The sequence below is a fragment of the Thunnus maccoyii genome, chromosome 20, assembly GCF_910596095.1.
Source record: "Thunnus maccoyii chromosome 20, fThuMac1.1, whole genome shotgun sequence".
Taxonomy (NCBI): Eukaryota; Metazoa; Chordata; class Actinopteri; order Scombriformes; family Scombridae; genus Thunnus; species Thunnus maccoyii.
Genome location: NC_056552.1, coordinates 27675613 through 27699944, shown reverse-complemented (window position 1 = coordinate 27699944; position 24332 = coordinate 27675613).

Genomic DNA, 24332 nt, shown 5'->3' with positions numbered 1-24332 from the left:
ACAGACATACACACACACAAACACACAGGGGAGTGGGGTTGCTTGCTCCATGTGTTCATCAATTCAACACCACTGACAGTTTGCAAGTGTGATGAGGAGAGGCATATGATAAAAGGAAGTTGACTGTTTATCAGCAGAAGTGTGAAGAAGATGCAGACACAGCTGAAAACACACCAAGACTGACAGAAGTGGAGGGCTCCAAAAAATGGAAATTGAAGATTGAAAAAAAAAAAAAAAGAAGATCAATGCAAATAAGAAAAACAGAAGACAGCATGTTCATGCTGGGGTATATTTGGTAAAGTGAGGATGTGGGATAGAGATAGAAAATTACAGAGCAAAATAAAAGTAACAACACGATGTCAAAGAACTCTTGGAGGATTGAAAAAATAAATTCAATTCAATTAAAAACTGAAAAAGGGGGAAAAAGGAGGAAAAGTATAAATTCAAAGGGATGTGGGTGCTCGTGAGTGCTTCTTACCTGGGGCAGATAGAGGAAGGCAGGGGGGCATTGCAGAGAATGGGGTAACATCCCGGACCCAGACAGTAGCACACAGCCAGAGTTTGCCATAGAGCACAGCATGTGGAGACGGGACACCTTACTCATAGAGACACTGTTACACCTCTATTTACAGATGCACTGCTCTGTCTATCCTCTCACCTCTCTTCACTACACTCTCTCTCTCGCTCTCTCTCTGTCTCTACTTCTTGTCCCCTCCCTTCTGGCTTCTTTACTTCTGTCAGCGGCAGCGATGAGCAGAGTTATTTCTTCAGTGGATGCCGACAAGGGACGCCCGTGGAAACACACACACACACACACACACTCACACACGCACTCTCACACACACACACACACACACACTACTGCAGATGGCAACACACACTCTGAGCAGCTGAAAGCGATGGCCGATTCGTGTGGAAAGTGTCTGTGGGAGTCTAATATGCGCAGACAGGCAAAGTGATGCTTCTGCTTCTGTTCTTCTCTGTTTACTTTGAGAAAGAGGTGGAGAAGCTGAGGCACGCGAATGGGTACAGAGGGAGGGAGAGATGGAGGGATGGAGGAGGATGCGTAGAGGAGGAGGTGGAGGTGGGAGGCGGGACAAAGGAGGCTTGGGAGGTCCTTAAGGAAAGAGAGGGAGCGATTGGAGAAAAGAAGAAGGGCTAGGAGGTATTGGTGGGGAGAGGAGTGGCTGGGAGAGGGAGGAGGAGGGATGGAGGGAGAAGGAGGAGGAGAAGGAGAACGGGCAAGCATGTGAGAGAGACAGAGTGTGTGTGTGTGTGTGTGTGCACACGCGCGTGCGAACAAGCTCACACACACAACAATATGAGAGCAGCTGAGCCATGCCATTAACCCTTTCCAGAGAGGTTTAGGATACACTAGTCGCTAATAGCCAACTCATAATAGTAACAGTCGCTGTACTGCTGCTGTTTTGCCAAGCAGCAAACTAAAATAAATCATAAACCTGCTCTCCTCACAACTGTCCATACACAAGTTTTTATGCAAAATAAAAAATAAATAATTAAAAAAAAACACTCCATTGATTTCCTCCTCAATACATTACTCCTCCTGTAAATCAATTTAGCTGTGTATTACTCAAGGATTTGCAAGATCCCAATGTTATGAGAAAGCATTACAACCAGCTGCTCTACGGCTTTGTTCAATCCAAAAGAAAAGGTTTTTGTTTACTTTTGCCTGCATATATCTTTACTCTCTGATGATTTGGATGAAAAAAAGCATAATTGCAAGGTGGAATACTCACCCTCAAAATAATTTCAATTTATTTAAGAAACAATTAAGGACTGAAACAATTACAGCATGTGTTTAACGCCTTTGCAAAAATCACAGAGCTGATGCAACGGCTTAATTTAATTTTTAGCTCAGCTGTGGGGAGGATATTTTCTTTAAGTGTAGCATTTCCCTAAAAAGAATAGAGCTAATGGCTGAATAATGAGATACAGTAAAATATACATCCCCCACTCCCTTACCCTCCACTCCTTCCTCCTTTTCTTTTCTCCCTCTGTGGGGCCTTGGAGGGGGAAGGCAAGCAGCACTCTATTTATATTTTAGCATTATATTCATTGTTTGATGTACAGTGCTACAAAACTAACTAAATGACTTAGTTTATTCTGGTGGAGGGGAATCGGGTTTTACCACTGAGGAAATGAGAGGAGAAGGAGGGGGAGATGGGAAGATTGGATGAAGGAGAAAACAGGGGTATGGAGGGAAAAATAAGAGGGACGTATATAGCAGTGTTGCTTCATTCCACCTCCTGCTTATTTTATCCCGACTGAAACATTTTATTTGATCTTTTGTGGTAATGAGACATTTGATCAAATCTGAAGTCTGATTGAATTTATGTTCATATTTATACAGAGCATTGTAGTTTTCAGTAATATATAATATACTCTTTTATACATTAATTTACAACATTAAATATGTCATTACATAAATTGTCACAACTCCCAATTTATTATGTTATAACAGTTGTTGGTATAATTGTGCATAAAGAGAAAATAATTCAAATAGATAAAAATATTTATATATGAAGAAAAACTGCAGATATACACACACAGAACTATTTGAAAATACTCATTCATATACACACATATATTCACATCCAGGCATCTACATGTACCTGTACAAATTCATTTCAACCTCCAGCCTTCTCCTCAGTCAACACTGTCTCAGATTGTATAAGTGATTTTCTCCATGCTTTTAATTTGCTCCCCTAGTTCTTTCTATTTGTCACTTCTCTTCTGCTTCCAACTAGTTGTAGTTACTTTTAAAGAAGTTATTCTCAGTGAATGTCAGCGTCCGGTGATACTCTAAATCTCAGGAAGAATAGATAACAGAGCTCTGAAAGTCATGAAACTTTACATTTTTAAGGATTCAGTGAATTGAACCTGAAAATATTGAACATCACACAGGAACAAGCAGATTTGGGAACTGAGCGAATGAAAGAATGTTTTATTATCACTGCAAAATATTTATTGCAAGTATCATCCTTAACCCTCATCCTACCAACATATTTAACATACAAGGACTGGAGTCCCTGAAGACCCCAAGAATAAACTTCTGTAAGAAACAACCATCATAGCAAAATTATTTCCTCTCAAATTATCACATTATTAGTTATGTAATTAATGTCATCTGAAAAAAACAGATTATTATTTTGAGAAAGTTACATTTAAAATGAAAATCTATACTTTTCTTTAATACAAATTGCAGCTTTTATCCCAAGTACAATCTTTCCACAAAAGCTTAAAAATGACTGATGGTGTGCCCCTACCCCCCTGATAGTGTGTGATATTTTAAATAAGGACCCATGGCAAAGATGAACTCAGTAAATAGTCCATCTATTAAAACTGCATAGGCAGAATTGGGTGCTTTTGGCTGGGGTCCCCCAGGACCCCAATAGATAGGCATTTTTAAAAAGCACTAATTAAAACAGAAACAGAAAACAATGACATGACATTAGGAACAAATTGATTGATAAAGTCGTGAAAAATTGAAATGAGCACCTGTGAAATATGACAAAAAGTATACATTATGTTGAATTCACAACTGATTCTGAGTTGGTCTCAAAACTTATAAACATATGAATTGATCTGATGTCATTCAAAGAGCAGCTTCTATTTCAGCATCCTGCAGGTGAGTGCTGAGTGAAATAGAGGCACAAATGGTTTAATATCACAGTGCAGCACAAGGATGGACCGACACCCATGTGGGGAGACACACACACACACACTCACACACTCACACACACACACGCTCCAATCTAACTGTAATTCTTTATTATCTATATTAGCTGTGCTTTTTCCTCGATCGCAGTACAATACAACAGGTAATGTGAGTTTCCTGGGTGTGCTCATGTGTACATATTGGTTTTATATCATAATCTACTGCTACATTACATCTAACACTGATGTCTAATGGGGTTTTAATAGAAAATAATATAGTTTGATGTACCTCTTATTAAAATATTCTCTCACAGAAGGTCACAGTGAAATGAAAAATGATGGCGGTAGTTTAATTGGATAGTGCAAATAAACCAACTCAACTATCAGGTAAAAAGAAGCAGATAATCTAGAAACTGTCACATGCATTTTCAATTCACCAAAGCCTGTAACTTTAACCCTAAACTTAACCGACTGAGTGAGTGAGTTAAAAATGACTACATGTGCATGGCACCTACAGTATGGTGTGTTGGGTATGTTTATGAAAGATATAGGTTAAAATGGTTCGGAAAGATGATGGTCATAAAAAAACAACTTCATTGCTGTACTGAGATGAAACATGACACTCGGTGCTGTAGAATCATACAACAATGTACATTTATACATTAAATCAGGTCTAAAAAAAATCTGCATGTGACATCTCAGTTCCTGTGTCTTCAATTTACATAATGCAGCTTGATGATTTTTCACTCTGTGTAGCAGAAAAGTCACTTTAGGATTTTGGGTAAAGCCTCTTTTTACAGAAAAATCTGGTCTGTTGCAGCTTCTGGTGCAGCTTTAATGCAATTTTGACTTTCTGTCCTCTATTGCTCAATAAGCTGTCATCAATTACTTGTAACCTCCAATGCATTTTATTGCTAGTAATGCATAATGTCATATCAGAGGCGAGGCAGTAGCATGTTGATGAGTGTCTCTTATGAAATGTAAAGTAGAGCACAGACAACATCACTCACTCTATCTACATGTTAAAAAATGCAAATGACTGCTACTACTACAAATGACTACCGTTGTTGTTGATTATTATCAGATGTTATTGATCTTTCTTACCACAGTCACGCCTCTAAGTCAGCTGAAAGTTTTTTTTGCAATATTATTTATTTATCTATTCACTCTTTCTTTGAGTGTTACCTGAGCCTGATGTAAACTTTAAAGGCCTGTGACATTGAGGCTTCAAAGCCACGCTTCAGCATCAAAGCCAGTTTGAACATATTGAAATATTTATAGTTTTTATTCTAACAGCAGATGATCTGCTGGTTATTGATACCATGGAAAGCACAAGTTAAGGAGGGTAATGGGATGAGAGGTCAGTATGTGGTATCAGTTGAGTGTGTGTTTGCAATTTGTAACTGGTTTCAAAACAATACAAAAAAAAACTGACTCTGACAGAGCAAAAACTAACCATGAGAACACAAAACTGCTCCACAGTAGGAGTGAATGAACAGGACAGCGAGCGAGAGACAATGAAAATGACTTAAGTGAGACAGAGAGAGAGAGAGAGAGACATAGAGCCCATAGGAGGAGACACAGGAGCCCTTATGCAAAGCGGGTAGCAGGCAGGAAAAGTGACTTTGAAAGTGGTGGCTGGTCCCTGCTGGCGAGGTGAGGGGAGGCAGCGTTTAGAAAGAAAGATTGTTGAGAGGAATCAAAGCGGCCTGAGACTTGACAGGGTGACGACATTAGGCATTCTCCTCCCTTCATCCCCTAGGGTGCTTGTCCTCTGCAAGGTGGAACCACACTCACAAAGTCAAGAAAGAAAAAAAAAACCCCTCTCTCTTTCTCTTCTCCTCATTTGTGTCACACTCTCTTCTACTTTGTACTTCTCTCCCTCCTTTCCCATCATTCCTCTCTCCTCCTCCTCTCCTTCTTACATCTGTCTGTCTTAAAATGTCTTTACAAGGTTGTTTTTCAAGTTTAAGGTAAAATTAAGATTCCTTCAAACCCTGTTGTTAAATTTTCATTAATGCCCCTTACATAGCATTCAAAAGCAGGATATAAACAGTTAATACATGCTTTTTAACACACTGTTATACACTATAATTTATGTGTGCAGTTGTAAGTATATCAAATAAATAAACAGATGTTTGACAATATAACACAGTTGCAATCATATAAGTTGTGTGTTCATATTTTTTATGGATATGAATGTGTCTGTTTACACAGGGTAGGTGGAACTTGAGCTTTAAAAAAATAAATCAAACTACTATTTCCAAGGTCAAGAATGACATCTGAACTTCAACATGTTTGAAACAAATTTATGAACAGTTCTGAGCCACCTGTGAATGGTTCATACATAATTGTTATATAACACTGTAAGAATGTGTCCATGTGTGTAACTGTTGGTTTTTACAGCTATGTTGTACCATGTTGTCTTTCTTTAACAGTTTATACACAGTTACAAATGCACCATAGAGCATATACATGTTGACAAGTACATATAATTATCACCTCAAAACCTACTTATATCTACTTAACCTATTTGTTAAGCGCTTGTACATTTTTAAAAAGGTTAAAGTAAAGTGTAACTCTAAATATGAAAGAAAGCTTACTTTTAAAATTGCACTCATGTTTTGGGGGGATTTTCAAAAAGTGAGATACATTTAATAGTCTAAATCAGAACATATGTTACTGTTCAAACAGTGATTTCCTTGGAAAAGTACTTGTCTGCATAGAAGCTGATGTATTTTATGCTAATTTCAGTGAACAGGAGAAACTTTGCAGGTAACATGCAGATTCTTATCCTTGTTTACACATGTTTGCTCTGTTAAGAATATAAAATTATTTTCCTTTTTCAGGTGATTATGCAAAATAAAAAAATCTACATGCTTTAGTGGAATGCAGAATGTTTCATAATGACTATTTGAGCCTGAAAATCTAGAAAATGCACAGAAGAATTCTGTACATACAACATCTATTTCCTGTCAGTCATCCTGGAAGAAGGATCCTCTGTGGCTCTTCCTGAGGTTTCTTCATTTTTTTCCCCTGTTAAATGTTTTTTTTTGGGGGGGGGGGATTTTTTTTTAAGTCTGGGATCTAAGGATTGAGGATGCAGTCTGCTGTAAAGATTGTAAAGTCCTCTGAGGCAAATTTGTGATTTGTGATATTGGCTATACAAATCAAAAAATGACTTGATTGAGAGTGGAGCAGGTTGGATTATAGCTTCTGTGTTTCTGTGTGGAGGAGAAAAAGACAGAGCGAGAGACAGAGGAGAAAGTGAAGAGAAGTTAAGAAGTAAGAGTAAGTGAGTTCAGGCAGAGAATAAGCAACTGCACTGATAGAGAGAAATGGGAGCTGAAGTTGAGAGAATCGTGTGTGTGTGTGTGTGTTTGTGTGTGTGTGTGAGAAGCTCTGGTCTGAACCCCTATCAGTGCTATATCACAGACATATGCTGACTGGAGGCTTTATGCCAGTTGATAAAGTGTTGTGGCCCATTGTGAGTCTGGTATCAGGAATATCTCTCTCTCTCTCTCTCTCTTTCTCACACACACACACACACACACACACACACACACACACACACACACACACACACACACACACATACACACAGTGTTGCATGTGGGTTCAAAGCAAAGAGGCTGCGGTGAGGAGCTGCACACAGTTTATCGACAGAAATGCTGCAACCAAATACTTTATATCACTGACAATTCACTAGGAATAACACTGCACCTACGGCAGGGCCATATGGCAAAAATATGATCATGATAACTGTTTTCCATATTGATCAATATTGATATTTATTACAATATATAATTTGATAATGCTGCCATTTTGAAGGGCATCCTGATAATGACTGAAGTCTGAAGAAACCAGAGTTCATTAGTTAAACTTTAGAATAGTTAATCAACATAAAAAATAAAATAACATAATGTAAACATTTAATTTTGCAAACATGCTTTATCTGTCTAACCTAACAATACAAGTTAGCTTGCCTTGTAACTTATTAAAATAATGTAAATCAAACTAAAAGCTGTGACTACTATCACATCAGATTCTCATCCATATATATATATATATATATATATATATATATATATATATATATATATATAGATATATATATATAAACTTCTTCATTTATCTTACTGACTACTTTAAGTTCACACAACATTAGAATCATTAGTTTTCTTCATGAAATGACAGTAGTGTTAGTGTGTAGCCTTACATTGCTACTCTGTTTACTTAGCTTTGTGCTTAGCTAAGGGGGTTAAGAGATGATAGGACAGTATAGAACAACAGAAAAATTCTCCAATTTCTGCTGCATTTATTGTGAATTACTGTATTTTATCTCCTTAAGCTTCTAAAAGTTATTAAAATGAAACAAAATAAGTCCTTTTTCATCACAATGCAACATGTGAGGATGGGTCCCAGGTGGACTTTGCTTTATTTTATGGGGTCACAAGCCAAAAAGGTTGGGAAGCACTGCTCTATTGAGTATTTCTGGCAGCAGGACAGTGTGTGTGGGATTTCAGCAAAATAAACCACAGTGTTTGTGTTCATGGTAATGAAGGAACATGTCAACCAGTGCAACAGTATGGCTCGCTGATGTGTTTTCAATAGTTTTTGGACAACAATGGAGCTCTATGGCACAGAGGAATAAGATACATCAGGCTTTTGCACACACAATACTTGTTAGTAGGAAGAATTCATTGTTCCTTTGAGTCTGCACATCAAAAAAAATGAATGAAACTTCACCACTGCCTCTTTGTTCCTTTGATAAGTGACTGTACAGTCTGTATACAGAAAATAATGGACTGATTTAAGAAAATGCAACAACACAAAGTGCCCACCTGGATAAGCTTTTCCTTTGGCTAAGTTTTAGTATATAAGAACAGTTCCTTGTTCACTTATACATCATTCATTTATTAAGGCAATGAATTATTTATAGAAGGCAGCCATTAATAAATACAATATCTACACATTCATTTTACTCTATTACAGTCATTTAATCCATTACTAGATTCCATCTAGTATGATGTGACATATTGAAGAGTCAGATGCATAGAATGACACACATTGACAAGGTATGGTGAGAGACACAACTGAGGGACAGCTTTGTATGAAATTAATTTCGCTAGCCTGGTATGGCCTGGTTCAGCATGGCCCAGCTACAGGAGTGAGCCTATTCCTTCCATGTCACTAAACCAAATTGAGTTTGACCCCACGCTGGGCCTGATTGCATTAGAGCATGACTCAAACATATGATTACCCCGCTCCAGTTAGGTTATTAGGGAATAATAGTAAATCTAATTGGAAGGTAATTAGCAGAGGATTGCTTGCTGTGAAACACCATGCGTGTGTGTATTTGAGGGTGTGTGTGTGTCTAGTGCTGATTAGAACAAGGTGGAAGGGATGTCCCCTTAAAAATGACTCATTTTGACAGTCAGAGTAACACTGCAAATACTTGTTCAATCGAGTGAAACAGACAGGCATCATACACACACTAACACATTTATGCAAACTTCTGCATACAATGATACTTCTTTTTTCTTTGTTTTTATATGTCCAAGAGATATGCATAAGATATCTGGATCACAAGACAGACTGTCCTTGCTTGGGCTGAGTGCAATCACAGTGGCTTTCAGATTTTCCCTTGTCTTCTTGCAAGGGCCAAGTATTATTTGAAATACTTGGATATTTGCGTCGACACAATATCTGAGTTTCAGTACAGCACCACAACAATATCTTTTTTTGCTGCCGAATATTGACAATTTTTTCCTCCAAAACCCTTTTTGTTCATTTATCAACAGAAGTCAAAGTTAGATGTTGAAACACAAGCTACAAGAAGTTTGTCTAAATAAAAATGGTAAAATGTTGGTTTAAATCAATAACTATCTGGACCAGTATTTGTCAAACTACTAAGAATTCAACTTACATAGTCGACTTAGAGGTGAAATATTTAACAATACTTCACAAAAACTCAAGAATAAGACACATCACAGATATGTGAACTTGGCAAACTTGATTATTTCACAAACGCCTCATTCCTGACCACATCACTGTCATTCCAACAACGACGGTAAAGCACATCCTCTCGTGTAGTATTGCTTAATTAAAGCAATCTTTTCTCATTTTCTCAGTGATACGTTATTCTGCAAAAACATATATGAGTTTAATTTTGAGTGGGAGTGAAATCTTTACATTTACAGTTGTTAATAATACGTGAAATTACAGTCTAACATATTTTATATATCTAAATGTGTAAGTAGGGATAAAAATAATAGTCAACTGGCTGAAATGGAAACAAGGGGACTGCTGCTTGTTTAGCAACCAACATTGCTGTAATATCATTATTTCTTGTTTTGTGTATATATAAGTGCATAGAAGGTTTAAGTCTTATATATGGGAACACATGTATACATGTACATATATGTATACATGTATATGCATTGTCTTAGTATAGATGCTGGTTTCCATGCTGGTTGTTTAACCACACTTATGGAGCTGATTAACTCATGTGAAACACCTTTTGCCTCTTACTGTACCTCTTTCCTCCTGACTGGACATTGCTGTTAGTTTAATAACCTATTAACATCTCTAAAGTAATGTAGTCTGTAAGTTATGCTGATGATGGTCGTTTGAGCAAAACATTTATCTTTTGTCACTTTTTGCACATGAAATATGACAGAAACAAAATCAAAGATAGCTTTATTCTTGCTGTCTGCCCTGGCAGGTTATCTATAAGTCAAAATACATTTGTTCAATAGCTTTTATTCTTAATTTAGCTAATAAAAGTAAAAGTGAAAGATTCTTACATTTATCTGGCAGTCTTTTATCAGACAGGACCTGATTAGAGATTCAATGCCAATCTTTAGTACTTGCAGTTTTCGATATTCAACACAATTTGATCAATACCCAAAAAGTATTGAGAATCAAAAGCCAGCCGAACTACCTCCTCTTAATCTTTTTGTCCTCTCCTCTCCTCTCCTCTCCTCTCCTCTCCTCTCCCCTCCTCTCCTCTCCTCTACTCTCCTCTCCACTCCACTCCACTCCACTGAGGCATAATGGAGGGCCTGACATGGCAGTATTTCATCCAGAGCTCGCTGACACCAGGGCTCCATGCAGGGGAGCAGCCCGGGACAGAGGCCCTGTCGGTGGGCCATGCGGCAGCGAGAGCTCCCCTGAGGACAGCAGAGGCATGGAGCCTTTAATGTTCAGCAAATCTATTAAAGGGACATCCATCATTGATGCTCTGGCTGCCCAGTCAAGACACCACGCTAGAAGTCAGACACTCATCACTCCATCCTTTGTTTCTCCTCACTTATGTTACTTCACCTTTTTCAGATAAATTCTCTCTTCCCACATGTGTGATATCACCTCTATCACCTTCTCTCCATAACACTACCATTCACACACATTAAGTCTCTATGTCCTTTTCCTGTAAAACAGGATGAATTGCTGCAGAGGAAAAGACAAAAGGGAGAAATAGAGGAAATTTGCTTCAATCATTATGCATTCAGACACAAAATAAGGCCCCGGTCCTCAGGACGCAGTCCACTGGCTTTTTATATTTTGACGTCACAGAGATGCAATTCTCAATCCGCCCCGTTCTGCTTTAGCACTTCCAATGGTCGGCTGCAATATATCTCTTACCCCCACACACACGCACACGCACACACACACACACACACACACACACACACACACACACACACACATACACTCACACTCACACAAGGCAAGAGGTAGTAATATATCTCTGTGAGAATTGCACCACCACCAACATTTGCATTTCTGTGGAACGAGTGCATCTGATTTATAGAAGCAGAGGCCTGAAGCATCTTGGGAAATGAGGCGGGTGGATGGAAACTACGTTTCCCAAAGGCGGGATGTTTTGGCCATGTCAGCAGCAAGCATTTCAGAGATGTTGTTTTGCAGTGCTGGTGAATTTTCGAAACAAGAGAGAGCGAAGGAGGAAGAACAGAAGGAGAAATGAATAAACAGCAAAACAATTTTTTGTGTGAGCATGAATTTTCAAGAGGAGACAATTTTTTTGTTAAAGCAAGGTTTGAGCAGAGTTGGGCACATTTCCTCAAGCAGAATGATTTGTTCTTTGGAGCATCAAAGCCTGTTTCTCAAACGAACAAATTAAGTTGTTTTGTGAAGAATCTATGAGGAAGAGAGCGTAAAAAGAGGAGAGGGAAAGAAGAAATGAACTAAAGCAATATTGAAAAAACTAGGAAGAGAGTGGGAAATATTGAGAAAGGAGAGGCCCAAGAGGAAACCAGAGGGAGATAATGCAGAGTGGTGAGCCGACACAGAAATAACAAACCTTTTTGTCATGCTATCATTACGGCTCCTCTATTCCTCTTCTCCTCTCAGTAAATAAGAGAGGGGGATGAGTGGGGGAACAAACTGATTCTGCAGAGAGGAAATTACAGAACGGAAGGATTTAACAGAGTAGGAGGACTGAGTGGGAACAAGGGATAAGATAGAAAAGTGAAAATATAGAAGGCAGACAGCCAAATTAGTGGACATAAGCGGATAGAGGGATGAGGAGAAGAGGAGTGACAAGAAGGAGGGTGAGAATCCCTGTCGAGTTGCTCTCTGTATTATCTATCAAGTGTGACTTGTAAATTTCCTGTGCGCACTGTGAGCTGATTTATCCGCAGTCAGATGGGTAATTCTGCCTCTCTGGGGACTGAAAACCCTGTTGTCCCTCCCACCACACCTTCTGACTGCTGCAACACATCCCACAGCCCAGGCTGTCTCATCTGCAGATTCCAACTCACACACTCGAAAGGATGCACTCTTCTTCTTTTGTGAGTCATTTACTTCCATTCCCAATGTCTTAGCTTTTTCAGTGATGTCCCACACTTGTGCAACAAACCAAAGCTCTGAGATCTGCAAGACTGTTTTATCTAAGATCGATTTCGTCAAAGCAGAAGAATGAAAAAGTAGCCTAGATACGATGCAAATTATTGTCTGTAGTATTTTGGTTGAAATTAATAAAATTGTTTGAAATAATAAATAGTTTGAAATGAATAAAAATCAACCAACAGTTTTCCCAATTACAATGCATTACCAGAAGTAAACACTGGCTGGATTATGGTCGTAGGCAACATGTTTCCAAATGAATATAGTGCTACATTTACTGTATATATCGCACTAATGTTGCGTGGTGCCAGATGGTGGAGGTGGATGATGGGCATACAAGACAAGTGGTTTAGGTAGAAAAGCTCTTGATTAATGTCAGTGAAAGATGGTAGTTTCCATTAAATGTTAATAAACACGTTGTGTTTCAAATCACTGCAGACCATGATCTTTTCTTAACCTTAACCAAGTGCTGCCAGCACACCAGCTGTAGTTACTACCAGCTGATATTCTGCCACAAGATCAGAGAGTTTGGTAGCAAAAAAACAAACAAACACAAACATTTCACTCATATGTTCAGTATCAACATTTTTGCAACTTGCCAGAATATGTTAGCTAACAACATTTTCTCATTATGTTGAGAGGAAATGTAATTCAACATCATTTCTATGAGACAGGGTTGATAAAAATAGCACAGAGTGGTTCTGTGACCATTGCAAAAGGTCTGGAGACTTAAGGTCTTAAGCAAATGGTAAAATTATGGTTATTTTTTTATGTATATATATGGAAGAAGCCCAATAAAATATAACACACTTATATGTTTGTCAGGGTGTTTGGGAAAGTAGCTTGCTACTGTTAATTGAGTGGATATTACTGTAAAATAATTCTCAAGCGACAACTGCAATTTCAGCATGCAACAGCACGCCTGGTGGGCAACATGCAAAGTCCCCTCCAATCAAAAATATGTTGTACTTCTGGTCCTTACAGTAGAATGTTTGAGCTTCACTGTGCAGAATGATGTATGTGCAGGGTTTGACACTAGAAGGCTGTCTTCACATTCATCTGCTGCTGTGGAAAGCTTCTCTGTCCTCACTGAAAATCTGATTTCAAGGGGGTGAGCCTACAAGCCTGATTTATGACATCACAACTAGTTTGGAAGCTAATTCTGGTCACTTACACTGAGAATGGACTTTACAGTGAAGTGGGAAACATCTTGTATCCAGCAGTTAAACTGGATTTTTTTAATGAGGTAGAAGGAGAAGACATGACTTTAATGGTTTTAAAGTTGTAATTGTACTTTCTTTTGTGTAAAAAACATATCAAACACACATAATGGTTCCAAACAGTGTATTTTTTATGTCTTAATACATGTTTGGAGGGGATTTTTAAAAAATAAAAAGAATCAGACAGTGTTACTGACAGAGGAAACACTCTTTCCACTGACATTGCTGATTTGATCAGAAGTCTTGCTGATAAATTGACACACTTCATCTTTCATTAGACCTGATGGATGGAGCATGCCTCCACACCAGTTATATACAATGCTGGGTTGTGGATTCCACTCAGTATTTCCCAATGTGTTGACTAAATTGCCTTAGACTGTATCTGATGCTTCCTGTCAGCAGCTGTTAGAATCCAAAACATAATTCTGCTGCTTTGCTATGTTGGAGAATAAAGATAGTCTTGTGTTATTACATGTTTATTTAATACGACTCACGATTACTTAATCAAATCGTGATTTCTAAAATTAAATGGATCAAGAAAAAGAGAGCACAATGGTAAACATTTACTGTAAACGTGCAAATCTATATGAGCTTGATTGATTATGAGTGAATTATTTACTCAAACAAAAACTTTTTTTCAGTGAAGGTTGAAGGCTTTGCCATCACTCTGGATGGAATTGAAATCATAAATAACATTAAGCAAGGTAGCATTTACCAAATCATAACTTATATTAATTGTTTCATATACACTGCAGTAGTGTGAAAAGCACAGATTAAATGTAAATTTATGTTTTTGTTGCAGACCAGCACTCCCCTCCCCAGCCAATGACATTTAAACTTACAGCCCAACGTTTTTTGTAATAGAATCAGTGGCAGGAAGTTAATGGATGCACACAGTCCACTGCCTATGCAATAAATTAAACCTGAACTTTCACACCCTTAAAAATAACAATATCTCTTCTATCCATTTCTTACAATATGTACATTCATGGTCATGGATTCACAAGTTGCATACAGAGCATTACAACTATGTAACTGAAACAGTTTGAAAAAGTTGTTTCCTCTCCAGTTTGTCCTTTAGCCATCTTCAGCTGTCTTTGGGCAAGATCAATGTACATCAAGACAAGGGCTGGCATGACAGCTCCATGTACAGCAATCTCCAAAACCACTGGCCATTTTAACATTTAATCAAGTTGATGTCAGATCGTCATTCTTACTGTCTGCAGGACCACACAGCTGAAACAAAGTCAAACTCTGCAGCTACACCTCATGAAAGAAACATGGGGGCCTGTCAGGCCCTGTGGTGTCTGCATTTGGTTGAGGTCCTCATCTATGAATCAGCTCGCATTCAGTCCCTCAGAGGAGCTATCCCTCCTTGATGTCAACTCACCTGAGTGACCCGATTCTGACCCCTGTCAGTAAACCTTTCTGTCTGTCTCTCTCCCTCTCTCTCTCTTTCTGTTTATCCATGTCTCTCTCTCTATTATGGAGCTAGAACAGCAACAGTTACATTTTGGCATCAAAAATAACATTTGGCATTGAAAACAAAACCTGAACTGAAAAAGGAAACATTGGCATTGTAACACTGAAAAAGGTTCCAATGAAAAATAAAAAAAACAGACATTAAAAAAATGTATAATCTTACAATCTTATCTTATTTTATTTTTTATATTTTTTGCATTATGGTGTGTTTTTCAATGTCAATCTTCAGATTTTTTCTTCATGTCTGTCTTTTTTCAGTGACAGTTTTTTTTACACTGGCAGTACTTTTTCAGTGTCACTGCTTTTCAGTTTCAACTTTCTGTCAGCGTTTTGGCGTAGAGAAGAGGGTCCTTGCTGGGCCACCATTACCCAGTATGCCTTGCGGTCTGATGAAGATTGGATATTCGAGGACGATGGCATCATGGCAGAGATTTTGAGTCAGACAGTTGTAATTTTTACTCTAGGATTGTCAATATGTCACTTTATTAAGATTTAATATTTTTTCAGGTGAGAAAGTAACCATGTAGATCCCCAATATGTGGTCAGTTTATCAAAATAACACCTGTTTGTAAATCTGATGCAAGGTTTTCGGACATGTGAGGAGCTGCTGGCCGGGTGAGAGCAGCCAGTCATCTTAGCTGCTGGCAGCCCGAGTCCTGCTCTGTCATCCCAGGGAGAACGTGATCCAGTGAACTGATCTGTGTAGCTCTTTGATGATTTACCGCTGCCTCTAATGTCTCAGCAACATCTTGATATATGATATAATTCCTTTTGGAAGATAAATGTTGGTCTCATAGATGAAATCTAACAATTGTAGCTGCCACATTGGTTTGTCTTAACGTTAAGTGAAGCTTCATGTGTTTACTGGACAGAACAACAGCGCGCCTCTGGGGTAATATATGTAAAGATATCACCGCATTTCAATAAATATAAATGTATTAAAATGAAAAACAGATCAGTCTATATTAAATTTTATTTTATTTTATTTTATTAAGCATCCTCCCGTCCTCAGAATTTTGTACTCCCAAATCAAACTACTTGCCAAGTCCTCAACATACTGGCACCAAAATAGGGGGACAACAAGACTTTTTGTCCCCTCATTTTCAGGTGTGGTAACACCTAAGCCAGGTATTATGGTCACAGCAATAATGTATAAGCCTACTCTAAGATGTTGGACCTTTAAATCTAATCATAATCAGAACACAGAAGATCGTGAATAGGCTATTATGGCTGCCAGTTCAGACTAGTTTAAATAATTTGACCACCAAATAAAGCATTGGGCCCTATTTTTCATGATAATGCAACATCCAGCGCAAGCAGCACACGGACAGTCTGGTATTTTCCTGACCTTGAAATTTGCTTTGCCCATCTGTGTGGTATTGTGGTGTGCAGCGCTATATGCATAGTGAACTACTGGGAGGAGATGCACAAATAGCAGTGCAAAGCAAGTTGTTGGTGCCACTCCACTGCTACTTGGTGATTTTATCAACAAGAGCAACTAAATACTTGCTGTAAATGAGCTGTAATAATGCATTATTGCTTGAAATATAAATAAGTTGTTTTAATTAAACATTCTCCAACCAAAATCAGCACAGAAAATAACATTTAATGTGGTTAAAGCATCTGTACTGATCTATAAATGAATGTGGGTGATTCCACAGCTGCTTTGTACTGTATGAAAAGCTTCTCCTTCCGTTCATTAAATCCCTGCAGCATCTACACATGGTCATTCATTGTATTAACCTTCATTAAATCAGCTGAAAATGACACCAGGCTGATACAGTATAATCACACACCTCTACACACATCAGACTGGTCAGTTATAACTCAATATTCTAGTTCAGGAGGTTGTATATATGTATGTGTATGCCATTTTTCGTATACTTATTGGGACTGTTTCTGGTATAAACACTGACCTTATTGGCACCAGTGGTCCTCATGGGGACCAAAGCCCGGTCCTAATGCGGCAAAACGTCATTTCTGAGCTCCTGGTTAAGGTTAGGGGTAAGGTGTGAATTGGGGTTAGGTTAAGGTTAGGGTTAGGCATGAATTGGTTATGGTTATGGTTAGGCTGTACAAAATGAATGGAGTCATGCAATGTTCTAACAAGGATAGCTGTGCAAACTTGTGTGTGTGTGAGAGCATGTATCTAGACCATTGCTTTGCACGCCAAGATAGTGGTTTATAGCTCTAAAAAAGCATAGAGGGAAAAATTAATGGGGTTGTGGTGTTTTGTTGTGGTGTGTTTGTAATATACATCTACATGTTTGTGTGTGTGTGGGTGTGGGTGTTCTCTTGTGTGCATCATGTGATCTCTGCAGCTCTGTCTCTAAAACTATTACTCTTGACTCTAATATAGAATATGGCTTATAAAAATCAAGCTCTTCCAATTATTTCCAAGTTGCAAACTGGAATGTGAATGGATTACAAGGAGGCATAAAAAAACATAAAGGCTTATATCATTTGGGGAAACTGTCCTCCAACATTGTTTTTCTACAGGAACTTCACTTCAAAGCAGAGAAAATTAGAATACCTTAAGTGGCAATGGGGGAGGCCTTTGAAGCGGCATTTACTTCCAGGAGTAGGGATGTGGGAATATCAATTCACAAGAGAATACCAGCACACAGATACCTATGATAGATTCCTAATAGTTCAATGTGAAATGTTTGGAGAACTCTACACCCTTATTAATGTCTACAATCCTCCCACCTCAGCTATGTCTTTTTTAAATAAAATTCAAACTGTGTTAGACAGTTCACCAACAGGAGTTATATTAGGGAGAGACCTAAACAACATATTTAGTTCTTATGATAGCTCAACCAAAAACAGGAAAATGAATCCACCAAAAAAACTCCTGAAATTTCTTTACGTTGATGAACTGCAGGATATATGGAGAGTCAGAGAAAAGTGTTCTAAAAAGAGAAAGGTAGACAGCAAAAACAGAGCTTTTAATCAATAATGGACACTCTTATCCCGTGTCTATACAGAAAGTGTAATATTAGCAGAATGTTTAGCAGATCAGCAGCAGCAGTGAGTGACTACACAGGAGACGTTCAGGTACATTGTTGAGCGTATGTCACCCAAGTTTTTGAAGCGCTCAGAGCCCAATACAAAATGACTGTAGTAACGCAAGTAAAGCGGAGCAAATACCTCCACAGGCAGTTCAAAAACGTTTTTTCTCATATGCTCCGAGACTGTGGTGATTGTGAAGCGCCACCACAGACAAAGCACAAATCTTTGGAGCAAACACAGTGTGAACAGCATGTTTAGCAGATCAGCAGCAACAGTGAGCGATTATACAGGAGGTGTTCAAGTACATTGTTGAGCGTAGGTCACCCTTGTTTTGGAAGTGCTCAGAGCCCAATACATAATGACTGTAGTTATTCGTGTAAACCAAAGAAAATACTTCCACGGGCAGTTCAAAACCAGTTTGTCTCATCTGCTCCGAGACTGACTACAGACAAAGCACAAATCTTTGGAGCAAACATATCCACTCAAATCCGAACTGAAGGCACAGAAAATAAACAATCTAAGAGCCCAATATGATCAATCCACTTTATTTCAAATGGTAAATGGACTATACTTGCATAGCTCCTTTCTAGTCTTCCGACCACTCAAAGTGCTTTTTTACACTATGAGTCGCATTCACCCATTCACATACATTCATACGCTGAATAGGTACAGGGGCTACCATGCAAGGTCCCAACCTGCCCATCAGAGGTCATCAGGGGCAATTTGGGGTTCAGTATCTTGCCCAGGGACACTTCGACATGCGGACTGGAGGAGCCAGGAACTGAACCACTGATCTTCCAATTAGTGGATGACCCGCTTTACCCCCTAAGCCACAGCCACCCCAGGATTCACTTTATTTTATTGTTAAATGCAGCCCTTATTTTAGGCTACTTGAAATGTGGATACAACTTTTATTTACTATTAGAGTAGTAATTATTTGTAACATTTGTGTATAATAGAATGTTAGTTTCTTTCAAGTTGGTGGTGTACATACTCCTTCACACTTCACATCAACTGAATTAATTTTTCTATGCATTGAAGTAATGGCCTGAGACCAAGCAATCAGCCCGTTCCAAACAGGCATGTTTGGAAGGGGCACTGCACTAGTATTAAGTATTATAGTAGTATATAAAGCTGTGTATTGAGACAGCACCCCTGTAGGTGGTTCTGTGGTAGTGCACCCCCTCATGAATAATTCACATTGTAAAGTTCACAGCTTTAACTTGGCTGACAGTCAGACAGTCCCCATAATTATGGTTTTTATCAACAATGCTGTGTCACCCTAACCTTCCCCTTCATGAGGTGACCTCTCTTCAGCCAGCCCCCAAATCATTCCTGGTTATATCCTGCTGAGCCAGCACACTGTCACCTGCACATGTGGAGATAAAAGAGGTAAGATTCAAAACACACTGCTAAATTTCATGTCCAGAGACTAGTCAAGCCAACTTTATTTTGATATAGGTTGCTAGTGTCATTTTTATCCTGCAACTGATCAGATCAGTTTCAGGTAAACTAATGCTAATCTTAGCTGTTGTGTGCTGGAACACTTTCTTGATTTGCCCTGCATCAGCTGACACCCAGGAGAAAGACACTGCTGTGCACAAGGTGTCTTCATACACACACACACACACACACACACATACATATATATATATACTGTTTATATATATATATCAGTGGCGGCTGGTGACTCAAAAAATTGGGGAGGACAGGAGGAAAACCAACATGGAATCTTACAACAAACTGCATCAAACTATATCATTGTCCCACCTGATGAAATTGGAGGGGTGGGGGGCAATTTTATATGCCAATAAAACAATTTGCTTGAGTGGTGTAAAGGCTGCTTCTTTAAAGACATTTAGCATACACATATTGTCTCTAAACAAAGAAGTGCTCATTTTAGCCATGGAGTGGATCAAATGTGTCATTTTACCAACAAAGTGAAATTCAAATTTATAGTATTATTCTATTGTGACAACAAATTTATGTTATTATCAAAAACAGACAACATATCACATGATTTACACGTGTTTCCTATATATTTTCTTAGTATACAGAAATATATAAAGTAGCACAAAGCTTATAATGTGATACAGGTTCAGATCAGAGCTGAATACAAGTAAGATTGAACACTAAAAACATTCACAGATCTAAAAGTGTAGGTTCACATCAGAAAGTATTAATGCATGTATCAAATACATGACTTACACACTCTTATCTATGTGTACGATATACAAAATATAGTCTACAAAGCTGATATGTTAACACTAGGGGTGTTAATGAACACAGAACTCACGGTTCGGGTCGTATCACGGATTTGAGTTATGGATCAGATCATTATTAAGATCAGCGGGAAATAAAAGGGGGAGAGACAAATAAAACTTTGTTTTCTATTTATCTGTAAGGCATGAAACCTTCCTCTTTTAAACAGTGAATGAAACAGCCCCTGTCCACATCATCAAAACTTGATGATACCAAACATTCACCGCTAACATCAGTTAGCGGCTAGATGCTAATTAGCTGCTCAGCTGCAGCACATTGAAAATGAAAAAACTGTCACTGAAAAAAGACAGACATGAAGAAAAAATGAAATACATTAAGTCCAATGTAAGAGATCCCGCCCTGCGGAGGACAGCAGGCACCGTCCTCCTCTGTCCCCCACTCCACCTCCACCAATTGCGCCCCCCCCCACCACCACCACCACTTCACACGCTGCCCTTTCTCCTCCCTGCAGGTGTTGCTGTTGAAGCATTTTAAACAGAATTTCAGTGATGGATTTTTTCCAAAAAAGAGAGAAAAATACTTTATAAATAATGCTGAGATTTGTAATGGTTTATTTCAACCAAATATTCTTTTTTTATATTTTGATCTCCCTTTTGCCTCTCAAAATATAGAGGAGGATCAACCTCCTCTGCCTCTATGGACCAGCGTCTACTGATATATATATATATAAATATATATAATGGCTATTGAGTTGTTAGCATGGTTTCAGTGACACTGCAGACAGCGGATGATAGACAATTTTAAAAAGCAGAGCAGCTCATATGTTAAATCAGTAGCTACAGCAAATAGGATATTAAGGATGGAAATGCATTACTGGCCGATGAAAAAGCTGACTTCTTGCCTCAGTTTGGTGAATTATTATTGTTGTATTATAAATCACATTTTACTTATTTTTACAGTCTAATAAGGTAAGGAGGAGTGTACACCAACCTGGGGCCAGCTGCACAAATAATGTGTGCACACAAAAACAATGCTTACACCATTTCCTGCACACAAAATGATATTTATAAAACCAGAATGTGAGGTGAGAGAAGTGAGAGTGAGAGAAGCAGCAAGTGAAGACAATGCTTCTGCATTGATCCTTGATGTAATTTAGTACAGGCCCAACATTTTGTGCTTTTTCACAGGCATGGCTTACTAGTATGGCAAGGCAAGTTTATTTGTACAGCATATTTATTTGTTTGGCACATTTCCTACACAGGCTGTACTGGTACACTTAAAGGACAAAAACTGTAAAATAGGTCTGTAGTAAGTTAGTTAACAAAGTCAAGTCATTTTTATTTATATAATGCCAAAACACAACAGAAGTTATCTCAGGACACTTTTCACATAGAGTAGGTCTAGACGTACTCTTTATTTTACAGAAACCCAACATTCCCCCATGAGCAACCACTTGGTGACTGCGGCAAGGAAAAACTCCCCTTTAACGGGAAGAAACCTCGCTGGGCAGCGAGAGACAGGAGAGGGAGAGAGTAGAGAGAGACACAGAGAAGCACAATAACAAAGAATAATAACAATAACAATGATAATAATAATAGAAATATGACTAATAATAGGGTAAATGTCCCTATTAAGCCCATGTACCATATAAGCCCACTTGCAACTTCTGAGTCAAATAAAAAAAAAACTACATCATCATTTTTTGCTGTGTGATGTTTCTTCCAGTAAAGCTGCTTGTTATATAAATGTAACAAGCAGCTGTAATTGATTTGCTAGCACAGGCCTACTTTTAATTATAGTTTTAATCTCATCACTTTTTCTGACACATCCTCTGTTCTTTGTTAGATTGAGGAGTGTTTAGTTGCCGCCACTTTCAGAGAGACTTCCTTGTCGAATATCGACGGGAAATCATAAGCAAACAGGAACATGAGCACAGGTTAAGAGTGTACCATGATGTTTTGAAAGTTTGGGGTGGCTGTGGCTCAGGAAGTACAGCATGTCATCCACTAACTCGACTCCCTGGCTCCTCCAGTCAGCATGTTGAAGTGTCCTTGTGCAAGATACTGAACCCGAAATTGCTTTGAATTGAATGAATTGACTGAGCATTAGAACTCCTGATGAGTGAGTGGACACCTTGCATGGCAGCCTCTGCCATCAATGTATGAATATGAATGTGTGTGTGAATGTTGACATATAGTGTAAAGCGCTTTGAGTGGTCAGAGGACCAGAAAGGCGTTATATAAATGCAGCCCATTTACCATGTTTGACTTTCGTTACAGTGGGAAAAAAATATGGTATGTATTTTGCCATAGTTATTTCACAGCATCTTTTGCAAATTTAATTTCACCCAGTAAAACAATTTCTGCTATTTTGCACTAACTCAATATAAGTAGTAGCAGTAGTAGTAGTGGTGGTGGTGGTGATCTATTTATTCATTCAGCATAGTGTGCTTCTGTCATTATACATTTGTAATCATAATTTTTTGCCATTTCAGTGTTGATGCAGCCAAAGAAGATGACTCCCTAGGGAGACTCATCAACAATGATCATGTAAGCCCAAACAGCAGAATGAGGACGATAACTGTGGATGGACAGCCTCATCTCTGTTTATTTGCAATCAAAGACATCAGGCCAGAGGAAAAGATAATGTATAACTATGGAGACTCTGACTAACTATGGAGATTAAAGATACAGACATAACTTGGTTTTCACAAAGAGCTAACAAGTTGCTGTGTGAATCTACCATAATTTCACAGTATTTTCACACACACAAAAAACAAAAAACGGGTGCACCTAGTAGAGTAAAATTTAATGGTCAGCTTTGTTCAGTTACTGAGTGTGTTTACATGGACATGAGCATCCCGGTTATGAGGCTCATCCTGGTTTTGATCATATACATGGAACATAGAGAAATCTGATTATGCATACCCCCATATACATGATAAATACTAGTATCCTGGTTACTGATGTATACATGATAAATACTAGTATCCCAGTTACTGATTTACTATGTTTTGTTTGCGCAGACGCCAGTAATGTGTTTACACACACAAAGCAGCAATTCTGAAATGGCTAGTCCAACATTCTTGTAATCGTTAACCTTAAATTAATTTGTCTGTGACTGTTGAAAATGAGCCCACTCTGTCTTAGAGCAGCCTGAACACTATTACACAGCAACATTGCATGGTGGATCTGGCTTCTCCATCTTATCACTAATAATGGGAGATGAGAGCAAAAAGAAATATTCAACATGTCCTCTACTTTGATCGATGTCAGGCTGTCACTTTTTCCAACATGCAGGACAAGGGGAGCAGTGGGTGAAGATATGCAGCCGTGACTGGTGTGAGAGGATTGTCATGATGGAGTTCAGTAATTCACAGTCGAGAGAACATTTCAAGATGAGTAGGGTTTCTTTTGACCAGCTGTGTAACATAGTTGAACCATTCAAGAGCTACAAGAGTGAGAAGCTTTCACTCCTGCTTGTATTTCTGTTACATCACTTGGCTGAAGTCGCATCTGCACATGTAGTCAGCAGCATTGAGAGACCTGGACAAGGCGTACACATTCACCTCTGAAATTGCGATATGATGTTTACATGCACAAACACAAAAACGGGACACTTCAAAAACCTGATCATAACAGTAATACTCATGTCCATTTAAACACACTCATTGTATAGTTTTTTTTACTGTGATGTGTCACATGGAAACAGAAAGATAACAGATGAATCACCAGTGCTATTTGCTAGCAGAAAAGCAATATTTTTCTTTTATATGCTTTAGTTAAGCTGTACTTACTACTGAACAATAAAATAAATATTGTACTTCAATAGTTTAGCCCTATCATT